Genomic DNA, 14,672 nt, shown 5'->3' on the forward strand with positions numbered 1-14,672 from the left:
AGGCTTTTTCTTCTAAATCCAACCAGCAGCTTTCAAAGGAGACTGAAAGCATGATAGAGCAGAACTTCTTGCCCTTCTTTCTGTTTGTTTATTTCAGTCCTCTACTTTCTCTCTTGATGAGCTACTGTGTCAGGGTTGGCCTCAAAAGCACGAGTGGTCTAAATAATTAAAAAGTGAGGAACCATGTCAAATCATTCTACTTTCCCATGTTCCCTCCATCCAATGAATCATTCATTCATTCATTCATTCATTCATTGATCAACAAATATATAAAGTGCTCCTACTATGTACCGGGCACCATTCTAGGCTTTAGAGATAAATCCATGAACAAAACAGACCTACTTCTCTGTCCTGTGTAACTTCAAGTGAAGAAAGACTGACTTTAAATAATGAACACTCAGGTAAGAAAAATATAAAATAGGTTAGAAAACAAGTTCTATGGAGAAAAAAATATAGCAAGGAATGAGGGATTGAGAATGCAGGGGTTGATAGGAAGGAGGAGGTAAGAACTGCAATTCAAAAAAATGGTGGTCAGGGAGGCATTTAGAGATGGCATTTTTGTGCCTTGAAGGAGGGGCCCACCTTACAGCAAAGTGCTTCTATTTCTACTCAAGGGAGTTCTGTAGTCAGTGCTATTCTCAACTTTGGCAGGCATTCAGAGAGTGCTCTTTGCCATGGAAGTTCCTTTCATTAAAAAGGCCAGCAGCTGGTCCAAATCAAGCCCTTCACCTTGACCCAAAAACACTCTTGTTGCTTTTAAATATTCTCTGTACCTCCTGCTATGAAGAATCTACACAGCAATCCTAGGAATATCATTCTCTCCAGACTCACTTCTTTGCATGGCTCTCCTCTTTTCTACAGTCTGTATTCACATCCAAATAGCTACAATTATCTAGAGAATCCAAGAGAACTTTGAATTTCCTAGGAAATTGAAGAAAGACGTATAAAGCTAACAGTTTTGAACATGTTCTTAGTGCTTACATGGAGCAAGACTCACAACAACCTCAAGAGGTGGGTACTGGTGTTGTTCAGTTTTACAGATAAGTAAATTAAGGCTTAAAGAAGTTAAATACCTTGTCTATGGTCATAGTATATTGCAGCCAGAATTTGACCCCGGTGGTGTACTCTAGAGCCCACACAGCATCAAGCTTTCACATCTGCCACTGCTAAGCCACGTTAAAACTTTATCCTTTTGTAAAATATTAAGTGCCTGGGTGCCTGGGTGGCTCAGATGGTTAAGTGTCTGCCTTCGGCTCAGGTCATGATCCCGGGGTCCTGGGATCAAGTCCCGCATCAGGCTCTCTGCTCCTCGGGAGACTGCTTCTCCCTCTGCCTCTCTCTCTCTCTGTCTCTCATGAATAAATAAATAAAATCTTTTAAAAAAAATATTAAGTGCCTGACTCAGAGTATCTTAAATCATGTCTTCCTATAATATGATATAATATTTGATATTACTTTTTCATCCAGTACCTCTCTCTCCCCCAAAGAAAGAAAATTTTACAATAAGTAAAAACTTGCATTCAAATAAACTTAAAACATGGTCTTACAAAAAACTAAGCCCACTTTAAAGATGGAAGGAAGGAAGGACAAATAGAGCAGCAAGGAGAATAATAGTTTCCTAGCTTCTAGAGTCCCACAGGTCATCACCACAAAAAAAGTTGCGTTCTCTTATTTCATTTATTTCCAACTTACTCATCTGTTTTTGATGACCTTTTACTAAGTGCTAGTCACTGAGTTGTGGGCACTGATATAACCCACATTTCTTTATGTCAATAGTATTAATGATGATAATAATCCAAATTTCACTAGGTTTTGATGTCATCTATTCACAGAAGTCTTCTTAACTCTTTAGTTAAACCAAAATTTATATATTTTTATTTTTTTTAAAGATTTTATTTATTTTCATGAGAGATAGAGAGAGAGAGAGGCAGAGGCAGAGGGAGAAGCAGGCTCCCGGCAGAGCGGGGAGCCCGATGTGGGACTCGATCCCAGGACCCTGGGATCATGACCTGAGCTGAAGGCAGACGCTTAACTGACTGAGCCACCCAGGCGTCCCCAAAATTTATATATTTTTAAAAAGCAAAGTTTTGAGATGTAAAACCTTTTGAGAGCAAAGGAAAGCTAAAATTGAAATTTATTTTCATGACACACGTAGTGATTTCCTTCTGGGAGCAAAATGGCATAACTTTACAGAGACCTGTGCATTTAATTTATATTGGTTATACCTTCATTGATCTGTGTATCTTCAAAATCATTTATATCAGGTGCACACCTAGTGTGAAATCAATGTTCAGAGAGACTTCCCTTGAAAAAAGTATATCCTCTCCTATTGTCTTAAGTGATTGGAGCTCCTGTTGATCCAAGTGGGAATGATACTGTGTTCTTGTTCTCTTTATCCTGGGGAATGCTTAGATTCACACATAGTTCTCTTCAATTTGTTTTTAACAATAACAATTTTTCCAATCTGCCCTGGGATTTATATAAACTGAAAGTCAACAGTTGGCTGTGATGATGCTCACAAAGCTCTCTGGAGACTTGGCCAGGGAAACTTGCCATCCTGTTTTCTGGCTCTGGCCAATTCTGGCTGCGATATACTATGACCATGTTGCAATAAAAGGACAGTCAGAGAGTCGTAAATCGTTAATTTTGAAGAAAGAAACTCCATGGGATTTAACTCGGTTGAGAAGATACTGAGATATGGTTTCACATATGCATATTTTAATTGATTTTTTAAAAGAAATCCTAATTGGGACGCCTGGGTGGCTCAGTCATTAAGCGTCTGCCTTAGGCTCAGGTCATGATCCCAGGATCCTGGGATCGAGCCCCACATTGGGCTCCCTGCTCGGGGGGAGGCCTGCATCTCCCTCTCCCTCCCGCCCCTGCTTGTGTTCCCTCTCTCGCTGTGTCTCTCTCTGTCAAATAAATAAATAAGATCTTTAAAAAAGTAAAATAAAATAAAAAGGAAACCCTAATGGATTTTCTATAATGAAGCATTTGTTTAGGCATTCCACTGGCAAGGTCAGATTCCAAAGAGCCCAAGGAAAGTGGACCCAAGAGAAATGGTTTGAATGTATGCTGTAGGAGAGTGAGAGAGCCAGTCCAGGATGTGAAAATGAATTTAGGTGCAGCTGCTTAGAGGATATGGAATGAGAGAAAGCTGTTGCTTTGAGGAAAGTAAAAGTCAGGGCAGGGAGGTTAAGCAGTTTTATACGTATTCCCTTTGCCCTGATGGTTCATATGCATCGTGTTCTTCAGATCTGCCAGGTTGTATCCCAAGAGAGGAGCACAGAGAGAACTTCACCCCAGAAAGACAGGAAACTAACCTCTAACCCAGTTCCCTAGCCTCATTATGGCTTTTAGCATTTTCCACTTTATCTAGAGCAGGCTGATCCAGTTTGAATTCCACTGAAACTGATTTTCCCCTAACTTGACACTGAGGCACATACCCTCATAGGTATTCTAAGCCTTAAAGTATTTAAACAATTTTTGTCTCTGACAGAGCCAAAGCAACTTTCCTAGCTTCACATTTCAGTTCTACAACATTCCTCAAATTCTTCGACATTCATTTAAGCAAAGGTATCTTGCATTCAGAGGCCAGCTCTACTTTAAATACATGTCTAACTCTAGTGTTATAAATTTGTAGCCAGACCCCTGCTTGACAGTTAGAACAGACTAAGGATTCTATTAAAAAGTGTTTGTTCACTGACTGTTCAGTATGTAGAAAGGAGTAAGTTTTGCTGTCCCAAATTCCATGAAAATTACTTGAGGTCTAGAACTAACTTTCCATAATGTTTTGTTCCCATTTTGCTTCCTTCTCTTTTATCCAACCTGTTTACAGTCCCAGAACTGAATAGAGGTTTATCCAGTGACATTGAACAATTCAACCTCTTTATTAATAAGCTCGTTTTCTATAAGTTTAACTTGTTTCTCTTTCCTAATCATGAACTCCTGCTACTGTCCACAGAAGCTCTTAATTCTGTACAAAGGGGTAAGCACTCAATCAATTATAGTACCTTTTACTAAGTTGATGATAATCCATTTTATTTGAATTGGCTATCCATAAAGTGGTGACATTTATTAGCCTCTGAAATAGCCTGACAATGAATCTTGAGAACCTCAGACTCTGAGGAAATATTAACAAACAAAATACATGGGATTGGCTTTAGATCAACTTATCAAAAGAAAATAACTTGTCAAAAGAGCTGTATTTCTGGGGCACTTGGGTGGCTCAGTGGGTTAAGCGTCCAACTCTTGATTTCTGCTTAGGTCATGATCTCGGGGTTGTGAGATCAAGCCTTGTGTCAGGCTCTGTGCTGAGCATGGAGCCTGCTTGAGATTCTCTCTCTCCCTCTCCCTCTGGCCCTCTTCCTACTCTCTCTCTCTATCTAAAAAATAAATAAAATAAAATAATAAAATAATTTTTTTTAAAGAGCTATATTTCCTTTCTTTACCTCAGGAAGAACAATAAAAAGCCTCTGCTTCTTTTTCATGCAGAAAAAAAAGCTACATGCAAATAAAAATGCTGATGTATGGAGTGTATGTAGAATAAATAATCTAAGTGATGGGTCACTATGTGATTTGATGGTACAGTTTCAAGCAACTTAACTGTAATGCAAAGTCACAGTGTTTACACATCTGCTGCCATACTTACTCAACCAACCCTGTATCAAGGGTCTAGGTTACCCTTGTTCCTGAACCAGGGGTTTGGGTACCATTGAAGAGAATCACCCAACCCTGTGGATTAGGGTCACTATAACATCAGTGCAAGACAGCACTAAATACTGACTTTTTTATTTGAGGCAATCAAGCATGAAATATTTAAACTTCTTGTTTCTCTATATAGATATCTACATTCATACTCCCCCACCCCTCCCCACACTTTCCTTCATTTGTAGAGCAAAATGAATTGCCATTTCTCTGGTTCAGAGCACACTCCTCTGTGCTCTGGATCCCAGCTCTTCCTGTCTCCCACAGGACCCAGCTCCATCAGTTATTGTCACTCTTTCTTCTTTCTTTAGCCTGCCCTTCTCCACTGGCTCCTTTCCATCAGTGGATACCCATGCTTATACAGCATTTCTCCCCTCTACTTACCTCAGCCATTTCTTTACCTGCCATTCAAACTTCAATTTACTAATAATCTGTTACCCCAGTAAATCCACTGAAGCAGCTCTTGTTAAGCCCATCAGCAACCAATCCTAATGGACACTTCACATTGACCTTAGTTTATTTGAACTTTGACAATTCATTACTATTTCCTAGTTTAAAATGTTCTGCCCCTGGGTTTTTATAGTAAAATTTTCTATTGACGTTCCTGTTACGTTAGTCCCAATGTTAGCCTTCTTGTCCACACATAATTCAAAAGTTGGTGTTTCCCTAGAATCCGTCATCATGCCGTTTTTCTCATTCTACATTTCTCACTGAATGTTCTCACCTACTTCTGTGGTTTTAACTGTTACTTAGAGGCTGATGTAGCCAAAGTAGTTTTCCCCCCTTTCTTTAGTCAAGTACACTGCTGGCGGTTAAAATGTCACTTGCATCTCTTCTTGGGTGCAAAGATATATAGTAGACAATTTCCTATCCTGGGAAAGAAGTCATGCCACATTTTCACTGACTTTTTGAAGCTGTACAGCCTCATGGGATGCAGAGCTCTTGGTAGAAGATAAAGCAATTTGCCTAAAGATTCCTGAGGATCCTTCCATGTGGGAAACAGTAAATTACTCCAAATCCTGTTCTTGAGATTTTGAGTTAGGAAGATCTGCTAGGGTGAGCCAGCATAGTTCCCCACGCAGGTCTTGGGACAAAGAAGGGTGATACAATCCCTAAAAAGTTGCCATGAACATAAATAGAGGATACAGTGGGCTAGCCCTGGTGCTTCATCAGCAGAGAGAAAGGGAAAAAGCAATTCTCTTGTCTTTGAAGTAGCTAATATGGAAACCCCTAGAGTGTGAGCGAAACCATTCTCTTTCACTTGTAGAGTTCTTATATCCTGTCAGTCATCAAGTCTTTCTGATTCCATTTCCAAATATCTCCTGTACGCTTCCCTGCTTTCAATTTCATTGTCATTGATTTGAGTTAGTCCCTCCTCATCTCTTGCCAGGACAATTACAACAGTCTCTTTACTGGGTTTCTACCCCAAAGTCTTACCCAGCTCTCAGAGCCAAATACCTAAAAATGCAAATGTGATCCTATCACTTGTCTGCTTGAAACCATCTGATGGTTTCCCACCAGCCATAAGCTAAACCCCGAACTCCTTTAACACGCCCCAGATGGACTCCATCTTCTGGACTCTGCCTGTCTACTCAGCTTCAGTTTTTTCATTTCCTACCTTATGTTTCAGGCTGTAGGAAAACCAAATTATTTGTGGTTAGCCCTAATCCCATGCTCTTTCCTTCTTTCCATCTCTTTGTTCATGCTGTTCACCAAGTCTTGTATGCTCCTCACCTTGCAATTTGCTCTTAGTGGTCTTTCAAGACTCAACTTGGGAATCATCAATTCTCTCACCGTCCTGAGCCATTTTCTGGGTAACTGGAATATTTATCTTTGTAGTTATTCCAGCCACCCCCGATCCCCCATCAGGCCATTCCTCCATGTTTTTCAGGAATTCTCAATGTCCTAGCTTGGAAGTCCCACCCTGACAGTTATCAAAGATGATTAGGACAAAGGAGTGGTAACACATTGTTGAGAAGATTGGGAAACAATACCTAAGAAAACACCTCAGAAACCCTGAGGAATTAGAGTAGGCCTTAGCTTAATTGTTCCCTGATCTTACTCACTTTTCTATTCACCTCTCCCTGATAAGATTTATAGCTGCAGATAATAATTTTTTCCCTGTAGATTCTCCACATGATATCAAATGGAATGTGCCTAATTATCTGCTTATGAGGTAACGTCCTCTGTTCATGCCTATTGTAATTTCTACTCCTCACAGTAATTAGAAAAGCTTCATAGGATGAGTGGGTCCAAATACCGTTTTACAGTCATTAAAAGCACCAGTTTTGGAATTAGACTAACAGACTCAACTTCAAATACTCATTCATTCTGCTGCATACTGTGTAACTCTGGTACTTAATCTAAGACTTAATTTCCCATCTTTAAAATGAAAATGATAATAATAATAATAATACATACCACAGAGGATTATTGTGGGGACTAAGTGAACTAAACATATAAAACACTTGTTTAAGTGCTCAATAAAGGTTAACTTTACAGTGTTCTTGGGAGGACCAAAATCAATGCTGGGAATACAGAGCACACTTTTGGTTGGACTGAACCTAATGATGTGCCTTTCACTGCAATTAAGTAAGCGTGCCTCTGGGTAGCAGCCACTTGGATAGAGCCTCTTCCGCTCCCTCAGGTGGGAAGGAGCGGAAATGAATCATGCAGTGTAGAGAAGATTGGAGCTGGTGTGGGAGGGGAAACTGTGTAGGAAGCTTTCTGTTTCTCTGCCTTGGTTCAGGCTCCCACTTAGATTGTAACAACAACATGATATCTGTGGGCCCTTTTTCAAGGGCTTTGGAACAGTCACAAGGCTGGCCCACTTGATAATCAATCATTTGTGGACAGAGGTAATCCTCTCAGTGTGGCTGGATTAATGACTGGTGCTGGTCAGCTGATCAGGACTCAAGAGTGAGCTGAGCAGAGAACAGGCCCAGCACACAAATGCAAAATGAGAGGAGTCTGTTTCTATTGACTTTCCTGCTTCCCAAACTTTTGGCTTGTTCCTCAGGGCCTGATCTCTTTGGTCCTAAGACTCTGCTCTACAAATTAGGCATGTTCTACGCAGCTCTGAGGAGAAGGCAGAGCATACTTGTTACTAACTCAGAAGGTGAGGAATTAAGTTCAAATATTAGTATTTTACCAAATCTCTCTCATCAAACTATGAAAGTTCACCATCCCTATGATGGGATTTCCAAAAGCCCATCTTTCAATCCCAAACATCAGGTGCTTCAACATTCTTAACTAAAAGGATTCTAACTGAAGTGCTATAGACTTCTTCAGAGATGGTCCCAGCTTGAGGGGGCATCTCTCTGTCACTTTGCCACCTCACAATGTCCACTTCTGAAGAGTGTTACCTGGACCACCATACATTCAACATCTCTCCTCTGGAAATAAGGCCCAGAAAGAGAGTTTAGAGAATGTTCCTTTAAGGATAGCATTACCTACAGTCCCCATGATTAACCTGATAAATCTTATACTTTTGGAGGGAGGGTTGTTTTAGGTTAATTTTATAATTTCCACTAAATTGGAAGTCTGTCACTCAAAATAGTCCCTGGTTCCTTTTTCACCGATGAGTCAAACATGTGAATAATTGGTCCTCCTATTCCTAGAAAGTAAGTGAAGTCATTTCAAAGCACATCTTAAGAAAATAGGGCAAGTCCTGGGTGGCTGGCTTCTGTCTTTTGCAAAACTGGAGGGTATGACAGTGTTAGCATGGATTGCTAGGAGTATGCATATCCACAACACCCATGTATCCCCTTCCTGAGATTTACCATGGTAAGTTCAAACATTTTTTTTTTTAAGAAGTAAATATTGTAGAAAGAGATGACATCTTCTGTGCAGCTCACTGCAATAGTAATCACAATCATGAGATAGGTTGATAAGATTTTATTATTTCTATGCAAAATTTTTTATATATCAACAACAATAATAGTAGCAATAGTAATAACTAGCACATGCAATGTTTACAACATGCCCAGCACTATTCTGAGCACCTTCTTTGTATTCACTCATGATCTTACAACTCCACAAGGTAGGTATCACTGTCATTCCATTTTATTGAGGAACTAGTATCATGCTGAATGCATCCTTCATAAATTGCTTTGTAACTTACTATGTTTTTGAGATGTATTTGTGTTAATATGCATAGCTCTAATTCATTCATGTAAGCTGCCACAGAGTATTACATTATATGGCTATTCTACATTATATTTACCTATTCTCCTGTTCTTGACTCTGTGGTGGTTTATGATTTTTCACTACCATAAAAATATTGTCAAGTAATATTCTGGTGTATATATATGCTCTTGCATATGTGCAAGAATTTCTCTAGAGCAATACACTCAGAATTGAAATTGCCCCATCACAAAGCATATTGTTAAATTGGTGTGTCAATTTACACTTCCACCAGCAATATATGAAAGTTATTATTTGCTTCGCACTCTTACCAATAGTTGATATATCATCAGGCTCTTAGATTTTTTTTTCCAATCTTATATAAACAAGATAATACTTTGCTGTAGTTTTAATTTGTGTTTTTCTGATTTCTGGTAAGATTGAGCATCTTACTGAGACATTCTTCTTTGTGAATTGCCTGTGCCTCACTAGCTTTTGTCACTTTTCCTTTTGAGTTTTCTCTTTTGTGCTGATCTACGGGGGTCTTTTATACCTTTGGTCCTTATTCCTCATATGCTATATAACAAACACATCTAATGGATAATGCTTGTCATACATCTTTCCATTGCTACTTGCCTTGAATCCATGGAGTTCAGTCTCATTACACTCATAGGTGTTGCTAACACAAACACCAGACTCTTAGATCACTCCACTTCTCCTGTGTTCACATCCTTATAAGGTCCCACATATATTCTACTACCCTTCCCAGTCTCAAAACACTTTCTCACAATTCATGGTCATGATCAGTAAAATTCCTTATATTCTTAACCCTTCTCTGAATTCTCCTTTTATCTTCCTATTAAGAGGACTCTGGCTTAGGACACTGCTTCCTCTGTGGCCCACTCAAGTGGTGGCTAGTTTAGGTCTTGTAGCTTTCATATCACTGGGCATGAAGGTGGGATATATGTCCTCTTGTCTCCCAATGTTGCTTTCAGATCATATTATCCCTCCGATAACATACCCTCCTCCACAACTACACACAACTCTATCTCACGTTGTGGCAGTTTTAGAATATAGTCCCAAAATTCTTTGATATTTCTCTCATTGAGAGGTTAGGTCTACATTCTTCCCATGAATCTGGTTTCTCTGAGAATGCTTGACCAATGGAATTCAGTGGATGTGATGCTGTGGCTGTTTCAAAGTCCAAGCCTCATGAAACTGGCTGTTTCCACTTATATTTTGGGATTCTGACTTTTGGAACCCAGCCACTATGCAGCCCACAGAGCAGGTCAGGTAGAAAGAAAGAGTTCTCAAAAGCCTTCAATTCCCACTGAGCTCTGAGCCAACAGCTAGCACCAACTTGTCAGCCATGTGAGTGAGCCACCTTGGAAGTGGATGCTCCAACTCCCAGCAATCAGCCTCAGCTGATGCCACATGGAACAAAGACAAGCGTTCTCCACTGCAAATTCATGAGTTATATAAATAATTGCTGTTTTAAGCCACTCGATCTGACATAATTTGTTACACATCTAAGCTTCCTTTCCCTCTAAAATTCTTCTATGAGTCTATACTTTTTTTTTTAAAGATTTTATTTATTTATTTGACAGAGAGAGAGAGACACAGCGAGAGAGGGAACACAAGCAGGGGGAGTGCGAGAGGGAGAAGCAGGCTTCCCGTGGAGCAGGGAGCCCAATGCGGGACTCGATCCCAGGACCTGGAATCATGACCTGAGCCGAAGGCAGACGCTTAACGACTGAGCCACCCAGGCGCCCAAGTCTATACTTTTTTTTAATGGTTAACTTTCTGGTTTTAAAATAAGTGCCAATCCTTATCAGCTGTTTATACATCATGGCCCAATTTCTGCCACAAATCCCTCACTGTAATAACAGCCTTCTGATAGAGCTTCCCAGATTAGATAAGTAACTCAGCACTGAATAAGACATTTCTTTCTTTTTAGGTTGCATTTAGTGTGAGACTAAGTGCATTCCCTGGAATTCAGTTGAATGAACACAACATAACCTGACTTCTTTATGTTTTCATTAGCTAAGCTGACTCATCTCTGAATGAAGTAACAAATATTCACCTCAAGAGGAGCGAAATAGGCTTGAGTGGAGGGACAGTAGGTATGTTTAAAAAAAAAGAATGGTTAATCCTCTTCTCCCCTTTTACCTACCTCTTTTCCAGAAATGAACTCAGACAATCCCTTTCCTTTATCCCCATATTTGGATAAAAAGAGGAGGAAAAATGGATAAAATAAGGCGAGAGGACAGGGAGTAGTATTAGAGGGTACCCTAGAGGGCATATGTATATTTTTATAGCACTGTTAACTTAAAAAAATTACATTTCTTATGAAGAAGATAGTAGATTTCTCATGTATGGACCTGTGAGAATTAGTGATTTGTAAGACATCACGTACTTTGTGGCATAAACAGCCTGGAATCTGAGTAAGTCAAGGGCTTATTTTATTAATTCTGATATCATACCCTTTACAATGAGAAGGATGACAGAAGCCTGCCACCAAAAAAGATGTCTAAGGATGGAGAGGCTGACCTTCCAACACCCAGGCCTGCCATCTTGGAAAGGCCTCATCTTACACACCCATTTCCTCTTCCTTCTCTCTTCCAGATCATACTTCAATCTCCTGCCTTAATATTTCTGGAGGTTTAGGAATGGCGTTTAAAGAGGAACTCATGGACTCCCTTGATTCTTTCATGGAGGTGAGGATGGGGGAAAAGAGAGGGATGTTTTGTCAGGAAACATTGTTATCTTTTCTCTTTATGTTCATTTGTTTTGTTTTGTTGCTTAATGGAGGAGTAGAGGGATGACCACTTTGAGGTACAGAGCTCTCCTTTACTTCCTCTGTTTGCATATCCTCATGAAGGCAGAAGAACAAAGTGAAGTCATTTAGTACATGACCATGCCCTAGTCCATATTCCTTTCCTTTTATTCACATTAGACAAGCAGAATGAAATTACATTTCCTTGTTAAAAAAAGCGGAGATAGGGGTGAAACTTTTTTTCCTCATAGAATGTCTGAGCTGGAAATCACCTTGGAGATGTGGAGGCCTGTAATTTCAGACTCTGTTATATGGTGCTCTCAGGCTCTGTGGAGGAGAAGGTGAATAGACTTCTCTGCCCACTTCAAACATGGCTCTGCTTTGATTCTTTTATGTACCTTGGTTTTGTATAAGATTTATTGATAAAAGACTACCACCAATTTTTAAAAAGCATAAAAATCCACTCATCTTCTTTAATTACCTTCTTTTGCTGATGACAAAAAGATGCAGTGAAATAAATGCATTGTCCGGGAACTTCAGTGCACATCAAAAGCAGAATGAGAATCTGGGCCTTTTAACCTCCTGTCTAGTGTTCTAATCTTTTCCCTACTCATGCTGTGCATGCTATGTGATTTACTAGCCAAGAGGAAGTGGGGTCAGGGGTGTTGGGATAAAGGAAGCTGACTCACCCTGGATCTTACCCTCCCAATGAGGAAGTCATCTTAGAGCCTTTAGCACCTCTGTCATTGCTTCTGCTTCACACCAGGAAGCTGAAGCACATGATTCCCTACTGATGATGCTTTGTGCAGCCCCATGTGAGCCACACTGAGCCACACCAGCCAGCTCAGACTCTCAGCTTGCAGGCCTGAGAAAGTAGACTCACCATGCAGAGAACATCCTCCTCCAGGTCCTTCAAGCCCCCCAACTTCAAGGAAACATATCTTTTAAGATGTTAACAAAAGTCTATTTCTTCTGTCTCATTGTTAGTGTATAGAAATGCAACTGATTTCTGTGAATTGATTGTATATCCTGACACTTTACTGAATTCCTGTATGAGATCCAGCAATTTTGGGGTAGAGTCTTTTGGGTTTTCCACATAGAGGATCATGTCATCTGCAAAGAGTGAGAGTTTGACTTCTTCTTTGCCAGTTTGAATGCCTTTTATTTCTTTTTGTTGTCTAATTGCTGAAGCTAGGACTTCTAGTACTATGTTGAATAACAGTGGTGATAGTGGACATCCCTGCCATGTTCCTGACTTTAGGGGAAAAGATCTCAGTTTTTCCCCATTGAGAATGATATTCACTATGGGTTTTTCATAGATGGCTTTTATGATATTGAGGTATGTGCCCTCTATCCCTATATTGTGAAGAGTTTTAATCAAGAAAGGATACTGTACTTTGTCAAATGCTTTTTCTGCATCTATTGAGAGGATCATATGGTTCTTGTCCCTTCTTTTATTTATGTAGTGTATCACATTGATTGATTTGTGGATGTTGAACCAATTTCCAGCTCAGGAATAAATCGCACTTGGTCGTGGTGAATAATCCTTTTAATGTACTGTTGGATCCTATTGGCTAGTATTTTGGTGAGAATTTTTGCATCCATGTTCATCAGGGATATTGGTCTGTAATTCTCCTTTTTGATGGGGTCTTTGTCTGGTTTTGGGATCAAGGTAATGCTGGACTCATAAAAAGAGTTTGGAAGTTTTCCTTCCATTTTGATTTTTTGAAACAGCTTCAGAATAGGTAGTAATTCTTCTTTAAATGTTGGTAGAATTCCCCTGGGAAGCCATCCGTTGGGAGATTTCTGATTGCCACTTCAATTTCCTTGCTGGTTATGGGTTTGTTCAGGTTTTCAATTTCTTCCTGGTTCAGTTTTGGTAGTTTATAGGTCTCTAGGAATGCATCCATTTCTTCCAGATTGTCTAATTTGTCAACATATAGTTGCTCATAATATGTTCTTATAATTGTTTGTATTTCTTTGGTGTTGTTTGTGATCTCTCCTCTTTCACTCATGATTTTATTTATTTGGGTCATTTCTCTTCTTTTTGATAAGTCTGGCCAGGGTTTTATCAATCTTATTAATTCTTTCAAAGAACCAGCTCCTAGTTTCATTGATCTGTTCTACTGTTCTTTTGGTTTCTATTTCATTGATTTCTGCTCTAATCTTTATTATTTCTCTTCCCCTGAAATTGGTATGGAACCAGAAAATACCCTAAATAGCCAAAGTAATGTTGAAAAAGAAAACCAATCTGGTGGCATCGCAATAGCCTCTAAGCTCTATTACAAAGCTGCAGTCATCAAGACAATATGGTACTAGCACAAAAACAGACACATAGATTAATGGAACAGAATAGAGAGCCCAGAAATGGACCCTCAACTCTATGGTCAACTAATCTTCAACAAATCAGGAAAGAATATCCAATAGAAAAAAGACAGTCTCTTCAACAAATGGTGTTGGGAAAATTGGACAGCCACACGCAGAAGAGTGAAACTGGACCATTTCCTTACACCACACACAAAAATAGACTCCAAATGGTTGAAAGACCTTAATGTGAGACAGGAGTCCATCAAAATCCTAAAGGAGAACACAGGCAGCAACCTCTATGACCTCAGCTGCAGCAACTTCTTGCTAGATCCATCTCCAAAGGCAAGGGAAACAACGGCAAAAATGAACTATTGGGACTTCATCAAGATAAAAAGCTTTTGCACAGCAAAGAACACAGTCAACAAAACCAAAAGACAACTGACAGAATGGGAGAAGATATTTGCAAATGACATATCAGATAAAGGGCTAGTATCCAAAATCTATAAAGAACTCATGAAACTCAACACCCAAAGAACACATAATCCAATCAAGAAATGGGCAGAAGACATGAACAGACATTTCTGCAAAGAAGACATCCAAATGGACAACAGACACATGAAAAACTGCTCAACATCACTCGGCATCAGGGAAATCCAAATCAAAACCACAATGAGATACCACCTCACACTATGACAGATGTTGACAGGATGTGAAGAAAGGGGAACCCTTCAACACTGTTGGTGGGAATGCAAGCTGG

The 14,672-nt window shown here is 39.6% G+C and overlaps 1 long non-coding RNA gene across 2 annotated transcripts; it reads left to right on the plus strand.

The window, feature by feature from the left end:
* The first annotated feature begins 577 nt into the window (after positions 1-577).
* Positions 578-13,930, plus strand: LOC118013726. 2 transcript variants are annotated; one of them, XR_004680105.1, is made up of 4 exons: positions 578-1,011; positions 10,876-10,955; positions 11,458-11,549; positions 13,815-13,930. It is a non-coding gene; the product is annotated as an uncharacterized LOC118013726 (long non-coding RNA). The 2 variants fall into 2 exon arrangements; XR_004680104.1 differs by lacking the exon at positions 13,815-13,930 and having other exon boundaries at positions 761-1,011; positions 11,458-11,561.
* Positions 13,931-14,672: the final 742 nt, after the last annotated feature.

This window comes from Mirounga leonina, unplaced genomic scaffold (assembly GCF_011800145.1).
Source record: "Mirounga leonina isolate KUSES-001 unplaced genomic scaffold, KU_Mleo_1.0 Mir_154, whole genome shotgun sequence".
NCBI lineage: Eukaryota > Metazoa > Chordata > Mammalia > Carnivora > Phocidae > Mirounga > Mirounga leonina.